This window comes from Pinus tabuliformis, chromosome 4_1, assembly GCF_031772625.1.
Source record: "Pinus tabuliformis cultivar Carrire ecotype Pingquan chromosome 4_1, CPIR1, whole genome shotgun sequence".
Lineage (NCBI taxonomy): Eukaryota > Viridiplantae > Streptophyta > Pinopsida > Pinales > Pinaceae > Pinus > Pinus tabuliformis.
The window spans coordinates 533,972,298-533,985,092 of NC_142303.1; positions in this window are offsets into that span (position 1 = coordinate 533,972,298).

Below are 12,795 nucleotides of genomic sequence, written 5' to 3' on the forward strand. Positions count from 1 at the left end.
TTGGGAGGAGGTATCAATGGATTTTATCATAGATTTACCCAAGTATGAAGGAAAGAGTGTCATCATGGTAGTAGTTGATATAATTACCAAGTATGCATACTTTTGTGCATTATCTCATCCTTTTAGAGCTAATACAATTGCTACTGCATTTATGGAAATAGTTCAAAAGCTACACGGAAACCCAAAGATTATTGTAAGTGACAGAGATCCCATTTTCATTGGAAATTTTTGGACTAAATTATTTTCTTGTCTTGGTACTCAATTAACTCTTAGCTCATCTTATAATCCTCAATCTGACAGGAAAACTGAGATAGTCAACAAATGTTTCGAAGGATATCATTGTTTCTTTGTATCTGATAAACAAACACAATGGGTCAAGTGGTTACCTCTAGCTGAATGGTGGTATACTACTTCCTTCCATACTCAGCCAAAATGACCCCATTTATGGCACTTTAAGGATATCATCCACCATCCATCACATCAGCTTTAAGAGAAAATTCTAAGGTTCAAGCAATGGAAGATCACATCGAGCATCAAAAACAAGTTCTACAACTCTTAAAGGATAACCTCTCTCTAGAAAATAATCGAATGAAACAATAGGCATATCAACATCACAGTGAAAGAATTTTTGATGTAGATGACTTGGTATTTTTAAGGCTATAACCATACAAACAAATGTCCCTCAAGCAAGCTAAGAAGGATAATAAATTATCACTAAAGTACTACAGTCCTTACAAGGTGCTGCAAAATATTGGTACTATGGCATACAAATTAGAGTGGCCTGCATCTTCCTGAGTACAACTAGTCTTCCATGTTTCATGCTTAAATAAGGTTATCAATGACAAGATCCCAGTTCAAATAGTGTTGCCAGAACTTGATGAAGAAGGAAAAATCATATTTGAACTTGAAGTCATCACGTAAACAAGAACCCAACATCTATGGAATCGATTAATTTCAGAGTATCTCATTAAGTGAAAGAACTTACCCATTGAAGATTCCACATGGGAGGATGATAATTTTATATAGAAGCATCCGAAAATATGCAAGGGTTGAGGACACACTTTTTGAAGGATAGGGGCATGTTAGGTCCCTATAATACTAGTATATTCCACTTATTGTTATTGTTAGTGTATCCCCCTATTTTTATTGTTGTGCCCATGTATCCCCCGTGTTGTTATTGTTGTGCCCCATAGAAGCCCACTATTGTTATTGTTGTGGCATTACATTATTATTGATATGTAGGCTCTGATTATATTGTGACCCCTTAGACCCCGATATATACCAAGGAGGTCTTATCATTTGTATCTTCTAAGATTTTTTCATTTATGTAATGTAAAGGAGGTTTCCCCCTTGAAGAGCATAATTTTTAAGTTGTTTTTCTATCTTTTCTTTCATTTTGTGATTTGGTTGCATAATAGTGGGCATCCCTACCAACGAGTGTTATGATGGTCCAGCCTCATGGTCATGACATGCCTTCTTTTGTCCCTCTGCACATGCTTTATTGATCTCATTGGCTACATCTTGTGGTACTTATAGCCTTGTTGACACTAGATCTAGTGGTTTGGGACCTATATCTACACATGCACACATGGAGGAATCAGTCCACAATAATATACATAAATATGTGTGACAAAAATGAAACGCATAAAACATAACTGAGACTAAATATAGATAAACATACCTTTATCTCTTCACAACATACTTGGGATAAGCGAGAGCTCTGGATCAAAATGGAAATTCATGTCGACATACACATAGAATTCAATCAAACCAATATTTGTACATTATACCTCTATGAATCGTGCATCATAGATCCTCCCTACTATTCCAACTCCTACTTTTCACATTAGTCCTACCTATTGTTGTATCCTAAGAACTGATTACCCCAAAATCGATAGTAACAAATTCAACTAAAACAATGGAATTTTCTCCATGAAAAATGATTATAATATTGATACGAAACAAATCTTGGATCGACACCCTGCTGTGAGATTCCTAAGCTCGCTCCTGATACTCCAAAGCATGATGTCCACCAAGTTGTGGTGGACATCACCATACACCAATGGAACCATGGCCAACTATCCCCCATTAATACAATGACGAGACATTGAACCATATATCCTCGCAACCTTCATTATTGTAACTTGTAACATCAAGAGTATGATGACCTTTATATGGATCACCCCATCATGAATTGGATCAGGTTGATCCCCACATAACTCGGTAGTTATATCCACCAAAGGTCCCTATATACCAAACCTCAATTTTGTGACAATCCCTTAAATCGGAAGCCCTATAAAGATGTAAATATTTGTCCTAGTGAGGTCTAGGACCTCTCATCTGACTTGGAATACATGAGCATGAAGGTGCCATCTACTCACTATCTTATTTGATAGTATAGGCATCGCTCAGAGAATTCCACAATAAAAAACATTCAGTAGCCCCATATGCACTAGAATATGTTGGATGTGTCCCTGATGTTTTGAACTCTTGGCCCAGACGAAATTTTTCTCATCATCCTAGGATCACTCTCACCCCCTGATCACCATAGTCAATATTTGTAAAACAACATGATATCATTAGTTTAGAATCAAAATAATATAGCCTACTATTAAAACTAAGTCCCACCCCACTGCGCAAGTTTTCTCAAAATCTTACACGTCACACATTTGTTTGCGCTTTTCCTATGTGTCACCCACGTGGGGTTCACTTGGGGAGAATACCATACCACATACATTCATATTGGGGGATATATATTGAGGAAAAAATGACATAATATATTGATCATATAATAGGGGGTAAATGGTTTTTAGATGTTGTGTATAGAAAATGGATCTCAAAGTTAATGAAAAAATATAAAGGGGTATAAAAATTGTTAATGAAAAAATGGATATCTATAATATCTAGTGAAGGTAGGGTTTTTTAAATTGGGAAGGTGTATTGGGTTTATAGTGGTAGGGGGTTAAGTAAAGTGTTTTTTTAAAGGTATTTTCCAATATGTATTCAAATTAGGGATATCTTTTAGTATGCCATGAATGCACGTGCTATGTCATAGCTTCATTGAGTGAAGCCCTTGTGGCGTCACCACACAGAAAATACTTGAAAAGTTGCATGGTTTGTCTTTGATCAACCATGCAACTATTCACTCTATAGTTGTGCACCATTATTCACCTATTTGACTCATAGTTTCATGCTCACCGTGCTCTTGTTTGACTCACAAGTGCACAATTACCATGCATTTGATTGAATTTTAAGTGTGGCCTAACCACATAGCTTTCGTTCACTCACACACGCACGACACAGTTTTCTGTGGTTTTTTTCATGTGGTGTTGCATAGGTAATTGTGCCTTTCCTACATGGTTTATTAAAAATAAGGGTTATGGGATTTTTAGGGTTTGAATTCCCCTAATCCTAAAAGCTACCTGGATGAAAAACCATAGTTCAAGTCCAAGGCTTACCTAGAAAAAATGCAATTCGAATCCAGTTGTCCAAACTCTCAGAATCACTCAAGGGGATCATAAAATCACTAAACTAAAATGGTAAAATTAAATAGTAAAAAAGAAGCCAACTATCTTTTATATTAATTTGACCTGAATTTTGACTAACCCATTTGAGCAATTCATTGGTCCAAATCTAGAACCGTTTGCACCATTGGATTCTTTGCAATGAACCGTTCATCACGATATCTTCCTTTCCATATTTTAATGGATTCCATTCATGAGATATTTCAGCATGTGCCTATACAGGTGCACACATCTTTGTGTACCACTTTCATATCTTCCTTTTCAAGTTTATTATGATTGAGCACTCTCACTTGTGGTACTCTCACGTAATTGTACCTAGATTTTGCACATAGACACCGCATGACCTCTCACGCCATCAATGAGGATTCAATAGTATCATCAGGAATAATGAATCAAAATTGGCATAAATGTTCTTAGTGTCCCTCTTAAGATGCATTGCATTGTTTCCTTTTATCCTCTTGGAACTAAATACTCATATTTACTTTGGTTCACTGCAACTGCTCCTCTACAATGTTATCTGATTGCAAGAAATTGCTCCACATTTACCTACCCAACATGGATCTCCCATTAGAACCCCTTGATTATTTGGAATCCATGCCAACATTTTTTGTAGGCTTGGGAATTTGTATAGTCCTTATGTGTTCCTTCCAACAACATATTCCCTCTCAGTTGTTCCTTTTCTTATCTACCTTAGACTCCCTTCCTATTAGTTTTATCAGGATTTGAATATGAAGTTTCACACAACTTTCTATCCCCATGTGATTATGAGCCCTTCATTTTCCTTTGATTCCTCTACCTTCCCTAGAAGACACCTCCAAGGGTCTATTCCAGCACCTATATATTTTGGTTGTATTACTTGTTCATTTCTTTTCAGAAACCTTCAAGCCCCTAAAAATAACACCTTCTTCACCTTGTAACACCTTGATAACTTGATACCACCATTCTATACCAGAAAACTCTTGTGTTGCCTTTGTTTGGAGCATCTATGTTAGGTCACCTCAGCAGGTTAGACTATAGCTTGTTGTTAAGACTATTCCATGTTGTTTTACTTTTACTATCCTCAACCTCCCTAGTACCCCTTGTCACTTTTCCACTTGCGTCATCTGTCATACGATCAACTATCAACCATCGTTAATAATGGCCTCCCTTTGTATGACTATTATTATCCTTGGCACACCAATACCCCCATGACACCCTTTTTCCATTTCATTGCGTCAGTTTCCTTAGTTTAAATTATGGCACCATTCCTCTCTCATCACCCAAATGGTCCTTGTCATTGCTATCAACGTTAGCCATCATTGTATATTTGTCGTTCAAGGGAAGTCACCCTTCTCATTAATATGGCCTCATCCAAAATTTCTCAAAGTCAGCATGTCAGTACAAGTCCTTGTTACTCTTGTATTTATGGACATCCCTCATGTGATGTTAAATTTCATCGTCGTCAACCTTCATTATCTGAAAGTTATAATATGTCGAAGATCATTTATGTCTTGGTTAGTCATTGCCTTATCATGGTTCTCCTTGGGGTGGACTAGGAGATACATTAGTGCCCCTGGATCCATCTTGATTACCCAATGTTTGACCTCAACTCAATTTATTGACATGGAAATACGTCACACCTGCCATTGGTCTTTTTTATCTGGCTCCTTTCACCTTCAATGTTCAAGAAGCTTTAGGTCGTCCTAGGAGAGAAATCAATGCTCCTTAATTCGATCAACTCCACCCATGCTCAACTGTAACTACACTTGTTCACATGGCCATGAGTTGGATTGATCCCATGAATATTTAAAGACCTCAGTACAACCACTACATTCATATCCCCCATCAATGGGGATGCCCCTTGTGGTTACTGATCTTTTTCACCATTAGCATGATTTTTTCAGTAATCCCAGTCCTCCACCCCTTGGGATTACTCAAATCAATAATTACAACATCATCCATTTCATCAAATTCAAATATTCATCATTGTACATGGCCTTGCATGACCATTATTGTAATTTGTACTTTATGTTAAAATTTACCATGAGCATGTGACATGCCCACCTCGTTTGTATCAAGAAATTAAATATCGATATATGTCAATTGTCTGTATTGGTTCGCATAGGTGGTAGCTCACTCAAACTCTTGGATTTGAATGAGCTCTCTCACTCTCTATCTCATTGACAACTTTAGAGGTACAAAGTCAATGATTGATGCACTTTGGATGTATGTTTCCATGCACCCCCTTTACACATAAGGGGAAAACTATTATACAAAAATATCATACACCTTTTGTATAGACATTAGCAGAATAGTAACATGTCAAAAACATATTCAAACATAAGTAAAATAGTCCATGGTGAAACAAATTCCTGAGATATTAAAATAGACATAAATAAATTGGAATTTCACTCATTGCACAACTTTTTGATTAATCGCACGGGGCCACACGTATGCTCTTCAATAAAGTCACATGGCTGCACAAATATCGTAGAAAAAACCATGTGATAGTTGTTTCCAAATTTTTAGCTATCTAGTCGATGTATTTACTGATGCTCAGTCTCACATACTGAGATTCCCTCCTTTTGGTCAAGGAAAAATCGACCCCAGCTTTGCTTTTTCCATTAGAATGATCTATAGTGGTTATGGAAGGTTTTCTAGAAAAGCTTATCCACTCAATTCTATAAAAGAATAGCTAGGAAAAGGAATTTAGGGAGACATCCAGACTAAGGTTATGTTGACATTCTTGTGTAGAAGAAAGGAGGAGTGAGAGAGAGAGAAAGAGACAAAGGCGTACCCCTTGTGTTATCACCAAAAAATTGATCATCTAGCCTAATTTACTAGATGGATTGAAGTACACCATGTAAAGCCAATTTTACAATAGTAAAATTGCTTTCGTTGTGAGAAATTACTTAATAAACCACCTTTGTTAAGTAATTTATAGTTAAACCCATGAAGAATAATTAAATAAATCATTGTTTATTTGATTTTCTTCTAGGAATAAATAATTAAACCATTGTTCAATTATTATTCCTTGTCATATTTGACCCAATCATGAAAAATAAACAGTTAAATCATTAATTATCTTATTTTTCTCTAAGAATAATTAATTAATCACTAATTAATTATTATTCTTTGTCAAATTTGACTAAATCCCTTAAGAATAATTAAATAAATCCTTATTTGTTTATTATTCCTTAACTAATTCCTTGAGATGATAAATAAATCATTTATTTATTTATTATTTCTAAATAAAAGTTTAAATACTTTTTCCCTCCTAACCAAATATAATAAAATATTCCAAGTGGTTATTCCAAGAATGGGATCAATAATATTTTATTATTGCTCATTATTTGAGGATAACTCAATATTTTGTTATAAATAGAAGGGTTTTCCATTCATTATTCACTTTTGATTATTTTCATTGTTGCACTCACTATTGTAACTCTGATTATTTTCATTGTCGCACACCATACTTTTGTTGGGTTTACACATTGTAGAGGAGAGAGACTCTACACAAGCTGAAGACGTTTGAGGATAGCCAAGAACCCATCCCATAGAGGGGGACTGATAACATTTATTTGTTCCCTTCACAAGTGTTATAATAAAAATATTCTTCGTATATCTAGTTTCCATTGGATGATTAGAGTTATTACTCTTTCTTTTTTCTATTTAACTATGATTGTGGCATAGATCATAATTTTGGCAGGTTTTGCTTCTATCAGTTGCTACAGATCTACAATGTTTAGAAGCCATTTATATTGTTGAGATTGTTTGTCATCCACAATCTTAAGTGGGTTCTTTTCATACATCTTTGAGAAGAAAACATTACAACAAAATTGGCGACTCCGCTGGGTTGTATACTTCAAATCCATCTTAGGGTTTCTTCTTTTTTCAATTCTCTAAATGTTTCCTAGTTTTTTAACCCTACATCTATTAAATTTCTAACTTCCGCAAGCTTTCTAGTCTCTTCTGCAAGTCACAGGAACCAGCCACGACAAAGATGACAGTTTTTTCCAAAATTTGCCGACCGAGATCCTCGGAGCAGAAATCACACTTTTTGGCCCAAAAAGTGCAATCCCCCTAAAAAACAGGTCAGTACTTGCGATTTCTGGGTTTTAGGGTTTTTCTCAGATTTGTTTATGGGTTTTGCAGAGAGTTGTCTGTTGGGTTGTCTGACCTCTGTATCATCCCACTTAGTCCTTGATCTACGCTGATTTACTTGTCGAAGTCGAATTTATCCCCCTAGGGCTTCTAGTACACTTCCACCTTTATAGGAGGAGTTTAGCTGAGTAAGTAGTCTAAGTTTCTGCAGCACTTTCAGCCACATTTTCCAGATCTGTACCCTTTTGTTTTAGATCTATAAAGATAGGTTGTCACCATCCATAGTTTCATATTAAAACTTGTTTGGTCATTGGCCTTAGGGTCCCATTGGTTGCCCTAGGTATTACACCCATCTCCCTATATTTTTATAGCGATCTTCCTCTTTGGTTTTTTGTTGTTGCTGCACCACTTTCTAGCAGCCTAGTGTCACTTGATCCCAGTCACACTGAAATTTTGATCTCTTGACTATTTTAGTGTATTTTTTGTCGATTTAGCCAACAACCAGCACAGTGTTTGCAAACCCAATTTGGGTGGGTTTAGTTAATTGTTTTGCTATTCATTTTCTATTGTTAATTTCAGTTTATTTTTTCAGCAAGCATTTTTCTTTTTTACAAACACGATCTGGGCTTAATCAATAAATACACTTGCACACAAAAGAACACCTTAAGCGAAGGCACTTGGTTTACACTGCTAAGACAAGACTTAACATAATAAATCTATCTCCCCTCATTGAGACAAAGGAATATTGTTGATCTCCCTTCACCATTTCCATGTCATGTGTGTCTTACCACCATTGCACCACCAAGGCATTTTTCGTGAAGACTATTAGGCCTTCACCCCTAGTTTCCGCTTGGGCATATTACCCCTCCCCGTCGAGTTCGAGTTCATAGCCCTCCAAGTCCCCATACCAAATCTTGTCCTGGTTCTTCTGATTCCTCATCTGATTCTGAGCCTCCTTCACCACATATCATCACCATGTCTGGACCCACAGCTGGTGTAGGAACCCAACCTGGTGTTGGATCCAGTTCTATCCCGGTGGTCACATCAAGCAGAACAGTCTCAGGAAATGTTTTGACAACCCCCATGCTGCCCTTTATCGCTGGGTTAAGTCTACCGGATTTTAACCAGTTGATAAATGACCCCATACACCACGATTCTGGTTGGCCTTCTATGCCGACTAATCTTCCTTCAGACATCCCAAAGTTTGAGGGTAATGTTGGAGAGGATCCCACCAACCATGTCCACTCCTTCCACATGTGGTGTTTGTCCAACTCCAACGCACACTCACTGGAGATGCTGCAAAATAGTATGTAGACCAGCCCGCCGCATCTCATTCCGTTTTTGTGACACTTGCTAAAGCGTTCCTCTCATATTTCCAGTTACCTCTCTGTTACGACACTAGTACGGAGCTATTGACCTCATTTTGTCAGTCCTCCGCCACTTGCCTATTCGACCATGTTCAAGAGTGGCGTCGAAGGAGGAGCACATACCGTGCTCCACCCTTCGAAGATCGTGTCTACCTAGATTGGTTTCTTAGGAGCCTTTTATCACCCATTGGGAAAGATGTCGTGTCCCATTTTCCTCAGACCGAGGAAGAAGCTCTCTAAACCACTCTAATATATGACCTGATTTATGCGCAATCCGGTTATGTCTATATCGTCATTCCAGACCTCCCTCATCCTAGAAGTGCCAATGCACTGGGGGCATCTCACGCCACCGAAGATATCGTTGGAACCCTTTCACACCCTTCATCATATACTCAACAAAGTTATGGCTATCCATAGGGGGGAACAAGTTCCTCCAACACTTATGCCCCTCTTGCTAGCAACATGTTTTCAGGGCCCGAGCCTGTCTACCAAACTATTGCTCCTCCTTATGCACAGCCAAGCATTCCAGCCCCTCAAGCATTAGCGTTGTAGCCTCCCATGCATCCTCAGCCCCAATAGCCACCGCCCCTTCAGGGTCAAGTGTTTTCATAGCAGAGTGCAACCAATCCCAAAAATTCTAAGAAAAAGAATAAGGGGAAGGGTAAAAAGGGTAACCATGGTAATCAACCTAGTGAACCCCACAGGAACCAGCCTAACACCAACAATCAACAATAGAGCACCCAGCCCAAGCAGAACAAGGATATTCGTATGAACAAGCCTTGTGCATGTTGTGGTGTACATGGCCATTATACACATGAGTGTCCTCTCTTACCTCAGATGTGCCAAATGTGGGAAGCTCAAGCAGCTTCTAGAGGTCAACAATCGCCTCAGAATCCTGCGCCATCTCAATCGACAATGCTTACAAATCCTTTCCTCAGTAAGGATTTGTTGTTGCTCAACCTCAACTAGGTCAAGTAGCCATCCCCGCCAACCTTCTGGTCCTGGTGACTACCAGATCCTTATGATGAATTCTGATGAGGTTAATCCCTCCGAAATCAACCTGCAAACTCGGTCGCATCAATATGACAAGCCATCAAATTTTTCTGCCACTGAGTCCAAAACCAAAGCATCTACTAAGCCTCTTACGACACCAAATGGTCCATTACAGATCCCTCAACCTAAAATTGAGGCCATTCCCAAGATCCCAAAAGGACCATTACACTGTAATGTTGTTTCTAATCGAGCTGCACATACATACAGTGTAGTAGACGACTTGGCGCAATCACCTGCTGCCATGTCGACACTGGAAGTCCTCTAGTCATGCCCATCTCAAAAGAAAGATCTACTAACTACCTTGGGTGCAGTATATCCTTCTGATTGTCTTCCCAGTTGATACATCAGAACATCCCCCATTGCCTTTGTCTGTTGCTTTCCAGATACTAGTTAGAGTCTGTAATGCCATAATCTCCCGATGCGTTATTGACAAAGGTGCATCCACCTGTGTAATGTCCACTGCTATTTGGAAAAACCATAAGTCACCTTAGTTGTCCCCATCCACCATCACTTTGTGTGCTTGGGACGGACACTCCTCCCAGCCCCTTAGCATGTACCACAACTATCCAGTGACCCTTACGGGCAAGATTGTCGATGTCGACATTGAAGTCATTGATGCCCCTTTAGATTATGACATTCTCTTAGGTCATAGTTACACATATGCCATGTCATTCATCACGTTTGTGGTGTTCTTCAAGATGTGCTTCCCCCATGAAAGGAAGATCGTTACCATCGATCAGTTGACTTACTATGAGCTGGCATTCGTGACCTCCCCCGAGTCCATTATCTCATCAATGTCCGATAAGTAGTCTTCACCTCCCCTCACCAGTGTTTCACCCAGAGTCTATAAAGACTCCTCATTTTTGGGTGCTTTCCCTGGTCCTCCCCCTCCCATATTAGAGCCTAACTCTATGATTGTTTTCATGTTACAAGCGTCACAGGTTGCTCTTAAGTAGTCTAGCACATCCAATCAACAACTAGCTCCTCAGCACCCTACTATTGCAATCCCAGCCGAGCCCTTTGGATCCACCCCCCATGACCTCCTCAGTTTGTGGGTGCCTCTCCTATGTTTCCACCAGGAAGTGTTCCTCGAGGTCTCAACCATCCAGGAGCTATTCCGCTATGACATTACCCTGCAGGCTAGATACCTTTCTTATTCCCCCCTTTGGGAGTGTTTTTTGTCCCTGTCATGGATTCACTGGTCCTTCCTAACATGACTCTGGCGATCCTAGTATGGTACATCGACCCCCCTACAAGCATTCTGCCTGGTCAGCTAAGACCTTATCATGCTTTGACCCCATTTCAACCGGTCCCTACGGCCTCTGCCATTGGTTCAGTTCCATCACAATCTCAATAGGAACCCACTCCTGTTGTGAAAGAATATGGATAGGGGGGAAAAGCTAAGAGGAAATAACCTAAGGACAAGGCTCCCTAAGCTACTCTAGCCCCTAAGGCCCCAAAGTCGTCACCTTTGCGCACTTTGTGTAAAGGTCTTGGGCACACCACCAATAATTATCTCGAGCTTCCTCAACTTAAACCTTTGGTTCATGAAATGTTCCCTAAGTCAAATATCCCTGAAGTCTATTTTAACTTACTGGGACCACCTAAGAAACTCAAAACGTGGCACACAAATCACCCTTGTGCCCTTTGTGATCATCATGGTCATGATTCCCATTGTTTCACTCATCTCGATGAATTTTGTGATTGCCTTGAAGCACTTCACAAATACGAGTCCACTCGTAGTGGAACCCCTACTCCTCTACCCGTGGATTCTGGTACCCCTAGTCAACTAGAATAGGGGGACTCTGGTCCCACCATCATGATCCCTCCCCCGATGTCAAGATGACAGACACCACAGGCCATATCCTTTACCTGTCATCATCCTTGAGTTCCTCATAGGCAAACCTTTCTAAGGTTTCTGCGCGAGCTTCTATTGAACCTCTTTCGACTGAATCCTAGGTCTCAACATCTGTAGATCCTCCATCTACCAACTCGTCCTCTACCATTCAAGATGATGCATATGTGAAACTTCTTTCTCATGTTGATGCACCACGTAATACTATCGCATCATGTAGTTAGTCTTCCTCCCATCCACCAATCTTCCATTCTAATGAGCACACCATGGAAGCTATGTCTACCCTTGATTACCCTTGCACCTAGGCAAGGGGGCATATTTTTGGAGGATTCTGAAGGCAATTTCCTTCCTAATCCTCGTAGTGCACTCTACCTTAAGAAATTTCACTCATAACATATCCCTTTGATTTGCGTGTCTTTATTTCTGCCATAAGTTAGGTAGATTGCATCATCTCATCCATTGTCTTTTGCACCTTTTAGATGGATCCATCATCCACACCGTATACCAGTCAAGCCGACAGTGCAAGTCACTTCTCCCAAAATCTAGCCTCATGAGCTTGGGCCATTTTTACCCCCTTTCATACGTTAGTCCTTTCGAACGACATGTGCATTGGATCTGCCACCAATAACCAAGCCGAATATGATGCAATGATAGGTTTGTTAGTCGATGCCCTTGCTCATCGCATCCTTCATCTTCATGTTTGTTTAGATTCCTTGCTACTTGTCATGCAATTGAATGGTGTGTATCATGTGCATAACCAAGTCTTATTTAAAAAATATCTACGAGTTAAGCTGTTGGTACGTGAATTTGAAACCATTATGTTCAGTAATGTTCCTAGAACCCAAAATACCTTTGTAGATACCATTGCAAACAACATTCTATATTGGCATTTATCACATGTATACCACAGAAG